At 48.8% G+C, this 9,639-nt stretch overlaps 1 pseudogene; it reads left to right on the top strand.

Moving 5' to 3' along the window:
• The first annotated feature begins 239 nt into the window (after positions 1-239).
• On the top strand, positions 240-9,523 carry LOC125811279 (uncharacterized; annotated as a pseudogene).
• The last annotated feature ends 116 nt before the right edge of the window (positions 9,524-9,639 follow it).

The raw sequence follows: 9,639 nt of genomic DNA, 5'->3' as shown, positions 1-9,639 counted from the left end.
CTCGATTGGGTATGAGGTCTGAGTCTTTGGCAGAGCCAGTTCATGTTTCGACCCCGGTGGGTGAGTCCTTAGTAGTGGATCAGATATTGCGATCTTGCTTAGTGACTATCCAGGGTTGTGATACTAGAGTTGATCTTATTTTGCTAGATATGGTTGATTTTGATGTGATTCTGGGCATGGACTGGTTATCCCTTTACCATGCGGTCTTGGATTGCTACGCCAAGACTGTTACCTTAGCGATGCCTGGCATTTCCCAGTGTTGTGGCAGGGTGCTTATAGTCACACACCGACAGGATCATCTCTTTTATGCGGGCTAGACGGTTGGTTGCTTCTGGGTGTTTAGCTTATTTGGCTTATGTGCGAGATGTGAGTAGGAGGGCTCTTCAGTTGACTCAGTTCCTGTGGTTAGAGAGTTTGCAGATGTGTTCCCTACAGACCTACCTGGCCTACCTCCAGATCGTGACATTGATTTTGCCATAGATTTGGAGCCCGACACCCGTCCTATTTCTATACCCCCTTACCGGATGGTCAGTCAGAGCGTACTATTGAGGTCCTTGAGGATATGTTGCGGGCCTGTGTTATGGATTTTGGAGGTCAGTGGGACCAGTGTTTGCCTTTGGCGGAGTGTGCTTACAACAACAGCTACCACTCTAGTATTTAGATGGCCCCGTTTGAGGCCTTATATGGTAGGCGTTGTTGCTCTCCAGTTGGTTGGTTTGAATCTACAGAGCCTAGGCCGCGTGGTACAGATATGCTTTAGGAGGCCCTGGATCAGGTGAGGGTGATTCTGCATAGGCTCAGGACGCTCAGAGTAGGCACCAGAGTTATGTTGATCAGAGGCGTCGACCTTTGAGATTCTCTGTTGCTGACTGGGTATTCCTCCGTGTGTCGCCCATGAAGGGCGTGATCAGGTTTGGGAGGCGGGGTAAGCTTACCCCCAGGTACATTGGGCCTTTTGAGATACTCCTAACAGTCGGGGAGGTTGCTTATGAGTTGGCCCTACCTCCTGTATTTTTCAGCCATCCACCCAGTGTTTCATGTTTCGATGTTACTGCGTTTTGAGCCCCGAATTTTGTTTCATTTTGGAACACAAGTTTGGGGTGATGTTTAGGGTGTCTTGACGGAGTCAAATTTGGACAGTTCGGTGCGGGTCTCACGATTCTCGTTTTGACTCCAAAATTGACCCTTCTCTGTTTGTTGTGATTTTGGTGTCTAAACGACTGTAATAACGTTGTGATACTGTTTTTGATAGCGGGGCAGCGTTTCGAGGACGCTCGGAAAGGGAAAGCTCCGGAGAAATGATTTTGGAGCGCGTGTGATTGGCCTACAGGTAGGCTACGGTTTTCCTCTCTTAGATTGAGCTCGAGAATGTGAATGCATGTTGATTAGTTGGGATTTGGGTTGGGTAGTTATTGAATCCTACATAGGTGTTAAGAAATCATGTTTTCGGCCTATTTCGGGAAATATCGGGTAACTGTGATCATGCTTTGTGTTATTAACGGACTTTCCTCGCTATGTGGAGTGATTGCATGCTTAATTATTGTTTATTTGAAGAATGTTGGGCCTTAGTTTAGGTTTGACTAGGGCTTGCCTTAGAAATACATTATTCGGATCCAATAGGCCTTAGTTTTGCCCCGACGTCGCTCGGCCGGCTTAGATCCCTCTAGACTGGTATAGCAGACTTGAGTCTGATAATTTGGGCCTTAGTTAGGTGATACTCTTTCTCCGACTATAGTTATCCTTACTTTCCCCGATGTTACGGCTTCACGAATTACATCAGAGACACTAGTTCTACTTCGCGGTTTGAATTTGATTTTCGATTTGGTTCCAAGGACTTAAATTGATTGGCTAAGTATGGACGGCGTTCCACGGACATTTATGAGTGTGTATCGATTAAGACTCTTTCAGCACCTACATTGGCACCTTTATATAGCATCTGGTTTAAGTTTCAACCTCTATCGCCCAAATACTTATATAGAGCATCCAGTTTAAGGTCTGGCCTATATTTCCCAGATACTTATATAGAGCATCCGGTTAGAGTTCCGGCCTCATATACTTGATATTTGTGATTGGTTACTTGGGTACTTCTTGTGAGCATCCGGTTAGAGGTCCGGCCTCCGTACTGTCAGATTTTACTAATTAGGGTTGAGGTTCTGATTCGTGTTCTTCGTTCTTGGGTTATTTTATGCGATTCTCTTTAGTTATAGTTATTTGGTGTACTCGTCGGGCTTATGGGGGTCCGTTCGGGTTTTTATTTAACTTGCACACGAGTGTACATGCTGGGCTTATGGGGGCCCAGTTAGGTGTAGTTAGGTTATAGATTACTTTACTTAGTTCTTTGTATACTCGTATGCATTCCCTTGTTAGTTAGATTTTAGTTCTTGACTTCGGTTTGTGTTATTCCTTCTTTTCATATTGCATTTACTTTTCAAGTTCAGTTGGCCTATGATGCCTACTGGGTATCGGTTGTTTTGGTACTCATGCTACGCTCTGCATCTATTTCGTGATGCAGGTCCGGGCACTAGTAGCCAGCATTGATCGAGCTTGGAGCAGACTGATCCGGAGACGGGAATGAACACACGACATTTTGTACTATTTCAGTCTCCATCTGTATATCTAGACTTGTCTTATACCATTCGAGACAGTCCAGTCTCTGTTGTCCACTTTTGGGACTTGTACTCATTTTCTTAGTAGCTCAATACTAGTGACTTTCAGGTTCTGGGAGGGATCTTTATTTGTATATATGTTTTTGGTTTGCTTCCTCCTGTTTATATTGTTATTTGCCTACTCTTGTTTAGTTTCTACCCTCAGACTCATTACTTGTACTTGTTGTTCCGGGTTACGGGGTGGCTTACCTACTGGTGGGTTATAGTAGGTGCCATCATTACTTGAAAAATTGGGTCGTGACAAGTTAGTATCAGAGACTCAGGTTCACCAGTCTAACTTGTACAGAGCTAACGTCTAGTAGAGTCCTACGGATCGATGCGGAGACATCCGTAACTTATCTTCGGGAGGCTACAGGATGTCCTTAGGAAAATTTCCTCTTTTGTTTCGCTTTCGTGCATCGTGTGTCTTATTGGTTTCTGGAAATCTCACTTGTTTCACTCTTTCGCAGGATGGCTCGCTCGTGAGGTGGCGCGGCCAGGGGTGGCGCACCCGGGTCTGCAGGCAGAGCCTCAGTTTGGGGTAGACGTCGACCCCGAGGTCGAGGCAGGGACGTAGCACCAACCCGAGATAGGGTGGAGGAGCCTCAGGCAACATATGCACCTCCACAGCCGGTGGGGCCGGGGCCAGCACAGCCACCACCTGCACCAGCTGCAGCTGCAGCTCTTGATCTTCATGCTCTGCTGACTCAGATACTAGCAGCACCAGCTCCAACGCCGCAGGGTCAGCCTGCCGCAGCAACACCAGAGGTTCAGCCGCCACTAGTTCATGTGGCTGTCGTGTCAGACTTAAAGGACGGGGAGAAGCCACTGCGCGAGCAGAAGATGCTCGGGGTATTCCAGAGCTTGGCACCGCTGATATTCTCAGGGGTGATGGGGGAGGATGCCTACGAGTTCCAGCTCACTTGTCAGGAGCAGCTACAGTCAGTAGGCCTCTTGGAGTCGAGAGGAGCCGACTTTACTGGTCATTCGTTTCGTGGGCCAGCCAGGCAGTGGTGGCGCTCGTATCGAGAGTCCAGGCCAGCTGGATCGCCTCATGTATCTTGGAGTGAGTTCTCAAAGGCTTTCTTGGCTCGGTTCATGCCACGGAGCGTCAGGGATAGTCTTCGTGATTAGTTCTCCAGATTAGAATAGGGCCCTATGACCGTCTCACAGTACGAGACGAGGTTCCATGAGTTATCTCGTCATGCTACCACGATACTACCCACGGAGGAGGAGAGAGTTCGTTGTTTTGTACGTGGGTTGCGTTACCGTCTGAGGGTCAACACAGCGCATTTGGTTTCGGCCGGCCGTTCATTTCTGTATGTGGTCTACCATGCTTGATCCATGGAGCATATTCATTGCGAGGCCCAAGGGGGGAGCGATAAGAGGGCACGCTACCATGGCAGCTACAGTGGTCCCAGACTAGAGGGATAGACTCTTATGATAGACCCCGCCAGAGGTTCCAGCAGGGTCAGTCCAGTCGGCCTGTTCAGGAGGCATTACCTGCTTCTGAGGGAGGCCAGTATCACCAGGATGGTCCTAGTACGGGCCAGAGTTCGAGGGGATCAGATTCCTCCCCTTCCTACCGCAGACGGATTACTGTAGGGCGTTCAGAGTCGGGGTGTTTTGATTGCAGTTCTCTTGACCATTGGTCTAGAGAGTGCCCCCGGCGAGGGCGAGGAGTGATTGTACCAGCTTCCCTTGCACCTACACCAGTTTCAGCGCTGCCCCTTCTAGCTAGAGGTGTTGGTCAGGACCAGGGTCATCGGGACAGCCTATAGGGTACCACAGGCGGAGCTCGAGGAGGCAGGCTAGGTGGTAGATCAGATGCTTCGGGAATAGGTGCTCAGGGCGATTTCTACGCAGCCCTGGCGAGGGCGACGACTGAGGCATCTGACGATGTTATCATAGGTACGCTTTTATTATGCCATCAGTCTGTTACAGTATTATTTGATCCCAGGTCCACATTCTCGTATGTATCTGTTTATTTTGCTCTTCGATCGGGTAAAAGGTCTGTGTCTTTGGCAGAGCCAGTTCATGTATCGACTCCGGTGGGTGATTCCTTCGTAATGGATCATATATTGCGATCTTGCTTAGTGACTATCCAGGGTTGTGATAGTAGAGTTGATCTTATTTTTCTAGATATGGTTGATTTTGATGTCATTCTGGGCATGGACTGGTTATCCCCTTACCATGCGGTCTTGGATTGCTACGCCAAGACTGTTACCTTAGCGATGCCTGACATTCCCCAGTGTTCTGGCAGGGTGCTTATAGTCACACACCGACAGGGATCTTCTCTTTTATACGGGCTAGACGGTTGGTTGCTTCTGGGTGTTTAGCTTATTTGCCTTATGTGGGAGATGTAAGTAGAGATGACTCTTCAGTTGACTCAGTTCCCGTGGTTAGGTTATAGATTACTTTAGTTAGTTCTTTGTACACTCGTGTGCATTCCCTTGTTAGTTAGATTTTAGTTCTTGACTTCAGTTTGTGTTATTCCTTCTTTTCATATTGCCTTTACTATTCAAGTTCAGTCGGCCTATGATGCCTACTGGGTACCGGTTGTTTTGGTACTCATGCTACGCTCTGGATCTATTTCATGATGCAGGTCCAGGCAATAGTAGCCAGCGTTGATTGAGCTTGGAGCATACTGATCCGGAGATGGGAGTGAGCACACGACATTTTGTACTATTTCAGTCTCCATCTGTATATATAGACTTGTCTTATACCTTTCCAGACAGCCCAATCTCTGTTGTCCACTTTTGGGACTTGTACTCATTTTGTTAGTAGTTCAGTACTAGTGACTTCCAGGTTCTGGGAGTAATCTTTATTTGTATATATGTTTTTGGTTTGCTTCCGCCTATTTATATTGTTATTTGCCTACTCTTGTTTACTTTCTAATTTCAGACCCATTACTTGTTGTTCCGGGTTAAGGGGTGGTTTACCTACTCGTGGGCTATAGTAGGTGCCATCATGACTTCAGAAATCGGGTCGTGACAAGTTAGTATCAGAGGCCAGTATCACCAGGGTGGTCCTAGTACGGGCCAGAATTCGAGGGGATCAGATTCGCTCCCTTCCTACCGCAGTCGGGTTACTGCAGGGCGTTCAGCTTGGTCCAGAGAGTGCCCCGGCGAGGGCGAGGAGCGATTGTACCAGCTCCCCTTGCACCTAGACTAGTTTGAGCGGTGCCCCTTCTAGCTAGAGGTGGCGATCAGGACCAGGGTCATCGGGACTCCTGATAGGGTACCAGAGGCGGAGCTCGAGGAGGCAGGCTACGTGGTAGATCAGATGCATCGGGCATAGGTGCTCAGGGCCATTTCTACGCAGCCCCGGCGAGGGCGCGGCTGAGGAATCTGACGATGTTATCACATGTACCCTTTTATTATGCCATCAGCCTGCTACATATTATTTGATCCCAGTCCACATTCTCGTATGTATCTGTATATTTTGCTCCCCGATTGGGTATGAGGTCTAAGTCTCTGGCAGAGCCAGTTCATGTTTCGACCCCGGTGGGTGAGTCCTTAGTAGTGGATCAGATATTGCGTTCTTGCTTAGTGACTATCCAGGGTTGTGATACTAGAGTTGATCTTATTCTGCTAGATATGGTTGATATTGATGTGATTCTGGGCATGGACTGGTTATCCCCTTACCATGCGGTCTTGGATTGCTACGCCAAGACTGTTACCTTAGCGATGCCTGACATTCCCCCAGTGTTGTGGCAGGGTGCTTATAGTCACACACCGACAGGGATCATCTCTTTTATGCGGGCTAGACGGTTGGTTGCTTCTGGGTGTTTAGCTTATTTGGCTTATGTGCGAGATGTGAGTAGAGATGACTCTTCAGTTGACTCAGTTCCTGTGGTTAGAGAGTTTGCAGATGTGTTCCCTACAGACCTACCTGGCTTACCTCCAGATCGTGACATTGATTTTGCCATAGATTTGGAGCCCGACACCCGTCCTATTTCTATTCCTCCTTACCGGATGGCTCCTGCAGAGCTCAGGGAGCTCAGTGCTCAGTTAGAGGATCTCTTAGGTAAGGGATTTATCCGTCCGAGTGTGTCGCCTTGGGGTGCTCCTGTTCTGTTTGTGAAGAAGAAGGACGGGACTATGAGGATGTGTATTGACTACAGGCAGCTGAACAAGGTGACGGTGAAGAACCGTTACCCCATGCCTCGTATTGATGATTTGTTTGATCAGCTTCAGGGTGCCGCCGTGTTTTCTAAGATTGATTTGAGGTCCGGGTACCATCAGCTGAGGATTAGGGCAGCAGACATCCCTAAGACTGCATTTAGGACCCGTTATGGCCACTATGAGTTCCTTGTGATGTCTTTTGGGTTGACCAATGCCCCTGCCGCCTTCATGGACTTGATGACACGTGTGTTCAGGCCATACCTTGATTTATTTGTCATTGTCTTCATTGATGACATACTGGTATACTCGCGGAGCCGGAGTGAGCATGAGCAGCATTTGAGGATAGTGCTCCAGACTTTGAGAGATCAGCGGCTTTATGCCAAGTTCTCAAAGTGCGAGTTTTGGCTTGAGTCTGTAGCCTTCTTGGGGCACGTGGTGTCCAAGGAGGGTATTAGGGTTGATCCGGCGAAGATTGAGGCTATTCGTGATTGGCACAGGCCCACTTCTGTTACTGAGGTTCGTAGCTTCGTCGGGTTAGCGAGTTACTACAGACGCTTTGTTGAGGGCTTTTCTACTATTGCAGCCCCGTTGACTCGATTGACTCGTGTTGATGTTCCCTTTGTTTGGTCAGAGGAATGTGAGGCGAGCTTTTTGAGGCTCAAGGAGTTATTGACCACCGCTCCTATATTGACTCTTCCAGTTGAGGGTGAGGGCTTCACAGTTTATTGTGATGCATCCGGCGTTGGTTTGGGTTGTGTATTGATGCAGCAGGGCCGGGTTATTGCTTATGCATCAAGGCAGCTTAAGATCCATGAGCGCAACTACCCCACTCATGACTTGGAGTTGGCGGCGGTAGTTTTCGCGCTTAAGATTTGGAGGCACTACTTGTATGGAGTTCGATGTGAGATCTATACCGATCATAGGAGTCTTCAGTACATCATGAGCCAGAGGGACCTTAATTCGAGGCAGCGTCGTTGGATTGAGCTCCTGAAGGACTACGACCTCTCTATTCTCTATCATCCGGGCAAGGCGAATGTGGTAGCGGACGCCTTGAGCCGGAAGGCAGTGAGTATGGGTAGTCTAGCCTTCTTATCTGTTGAGGAGCGACCCTTAGCTTTGGACATTCAGTCCTTAGCTAATAGCATGGTTCGGTTGGATATCTCAGATTCTAGACGCGTCTTGGCCTTTATGGGAGTTCAGTCTTCTTTGCTTGATAGGATCCGTGGTTGCCAGTTTGAGGATGATACTTTGGTGGCCCTTAGAGATCGAGTGTTAGCGGGTGATGGTGGTCAGGCTACCTTAGATCCTGATGGAGTGTTGAAATTTGCCGGCCGCATCTGTGTTCCAAGAGTTGGAGATTTGATACAGTTGATACTTTCTGAGGCCCATGTGTCTAGATACTCTATCCATCCGGGCACAGCGAAGATGTATCGTGATTTGAGGCAGCATTACTGGTGGAGTGGCATGAGGAGAGATATTGCTGACTTTGTTTCCCGTTGCTTGTGCTGCCAGCAGGTAAAGGCCGAGCATTTGAGGCCTGGTGGCGAGTTCCAGAGATTACCCATTCCAGAGTGGAAGTGGGAGCGTATCACTATGGATTTTGTTGTGGGGTTGCCTCGGACTTCTAGAGGTGTTGACAGCATTTGGGTCATCGTGGATCGATTGACCAAGTCAGCACACTTCCTTCCTGTTCATACTACTTTCAGTGCCGAGAGGTTGGCTCGTATCTACATTAGGGAGGTAGTCCGTCTTCATGGCGTGCCTGTTTCTATCATTTCAGACCGGGGTTCACAGTTCACTTCCAGCTTTTGGAGGGCTTTTCAGGAGGAGTTGGGAACCCGTGTCCACCTTAGCACAGCATTTCACCCACAGACGGATGGTCAGTCAGAGCGTACTATTCAGGTCCTTGAGGATATGTTGCGGGCCTGTGTTATGGATTTTGGAGGTCAGTGGGACCAGTTCTTGCCTTTGGCGGAGTTTGCGTACAACAACAGCTACCACTCTAGTATTCAGATGGCCCCGTTTGAGGCCTTATATGGTAGGCGTTGTCGCTCTCCAGTTGGTTGGTTTGAGTCTACAGAGCCTAGGCCGCGTGGTACAGATTTGCTTCAGGAGGCCCTGGATCAGGTGAGGGTGATCCAGGATAGGCTCAGGACGGCTCAGAGTAGGCACCAGAGTTATGCGGATCAGAGGCGTCGACCTTTGAGATTCTCTGTTGGTGACGGGTATTCCTCCGTGTGTCGCCCATGAAGGGCGTGATGAGGTTTGGGAGGCGGGGCAAGCTTAGCCCAGGTACATTGGGCCTTTTGAGATACTCCGGACAGTTGGGGAGGTTGCTTATGAGTTGGCCTTACCTCCAGTATTTTCAGCCATCCACCCAGTGTTTCATGTTTCGATGCTGCGGCGGTATGTTCTGATGAGTCCATGTGCTCCAGTATGATGCAGTCGAGTTGGATGATCGTTTGACATTCGTAGAGGAGCCAGTTGCCATTCTAGCCAGAGATGTGAGGAGATTGCGCTCGAGAGATCCATTCCTGTTGTTAAGGTCCGTTGGAGGCATCGTCCAGTCGAGGAGGCTACCTGGGAGACCGAGCAGAGATGCGGGAGCAGTTTCCCGCCTTGTTTGAGCCTTCAGGTACTCTGATATACCGTGAGTTTACGGTATTTCTAATACATTTCACTTACAAGTTGTGTGTGTCTAGGGCCTTTTTATATTGGTTTTTATGTATTTTATCATGTTTTGCAGGAAAGGTGTCCAGGCGCGGAAGTCAGAGACAGCTGAAGGAAATGCAGAAAAAGGCATCCACGGAGGTCATCTACAGACCGTAGGTCCATTCACGGTCCGTAGGTGATGACCGTAGATCAGC

The sequence above is a fragment of the Solanum verrucosum genome, unplaced genomic scaffold (genome assembly GCF_900185275.1).
Source record: "Solanum verrucosum unplaced genomic scaffold, falcon-dt-bn FXZP01001001.1, whole genome shotgun sequence".
Classification (NCBI taxonomy): domain Eukaryota; kingdom Viridiplantae; phylum Streptophyta; class Magnoliopsida; order Solanales; family Solanaceae; genus Solanum; species Solanum verrucosum.
The sequence above is the reverse complement of the archived record's forward strand: the minus strand, read 5'-3'. Positions and strand labels throughout refer to the sequence as shown.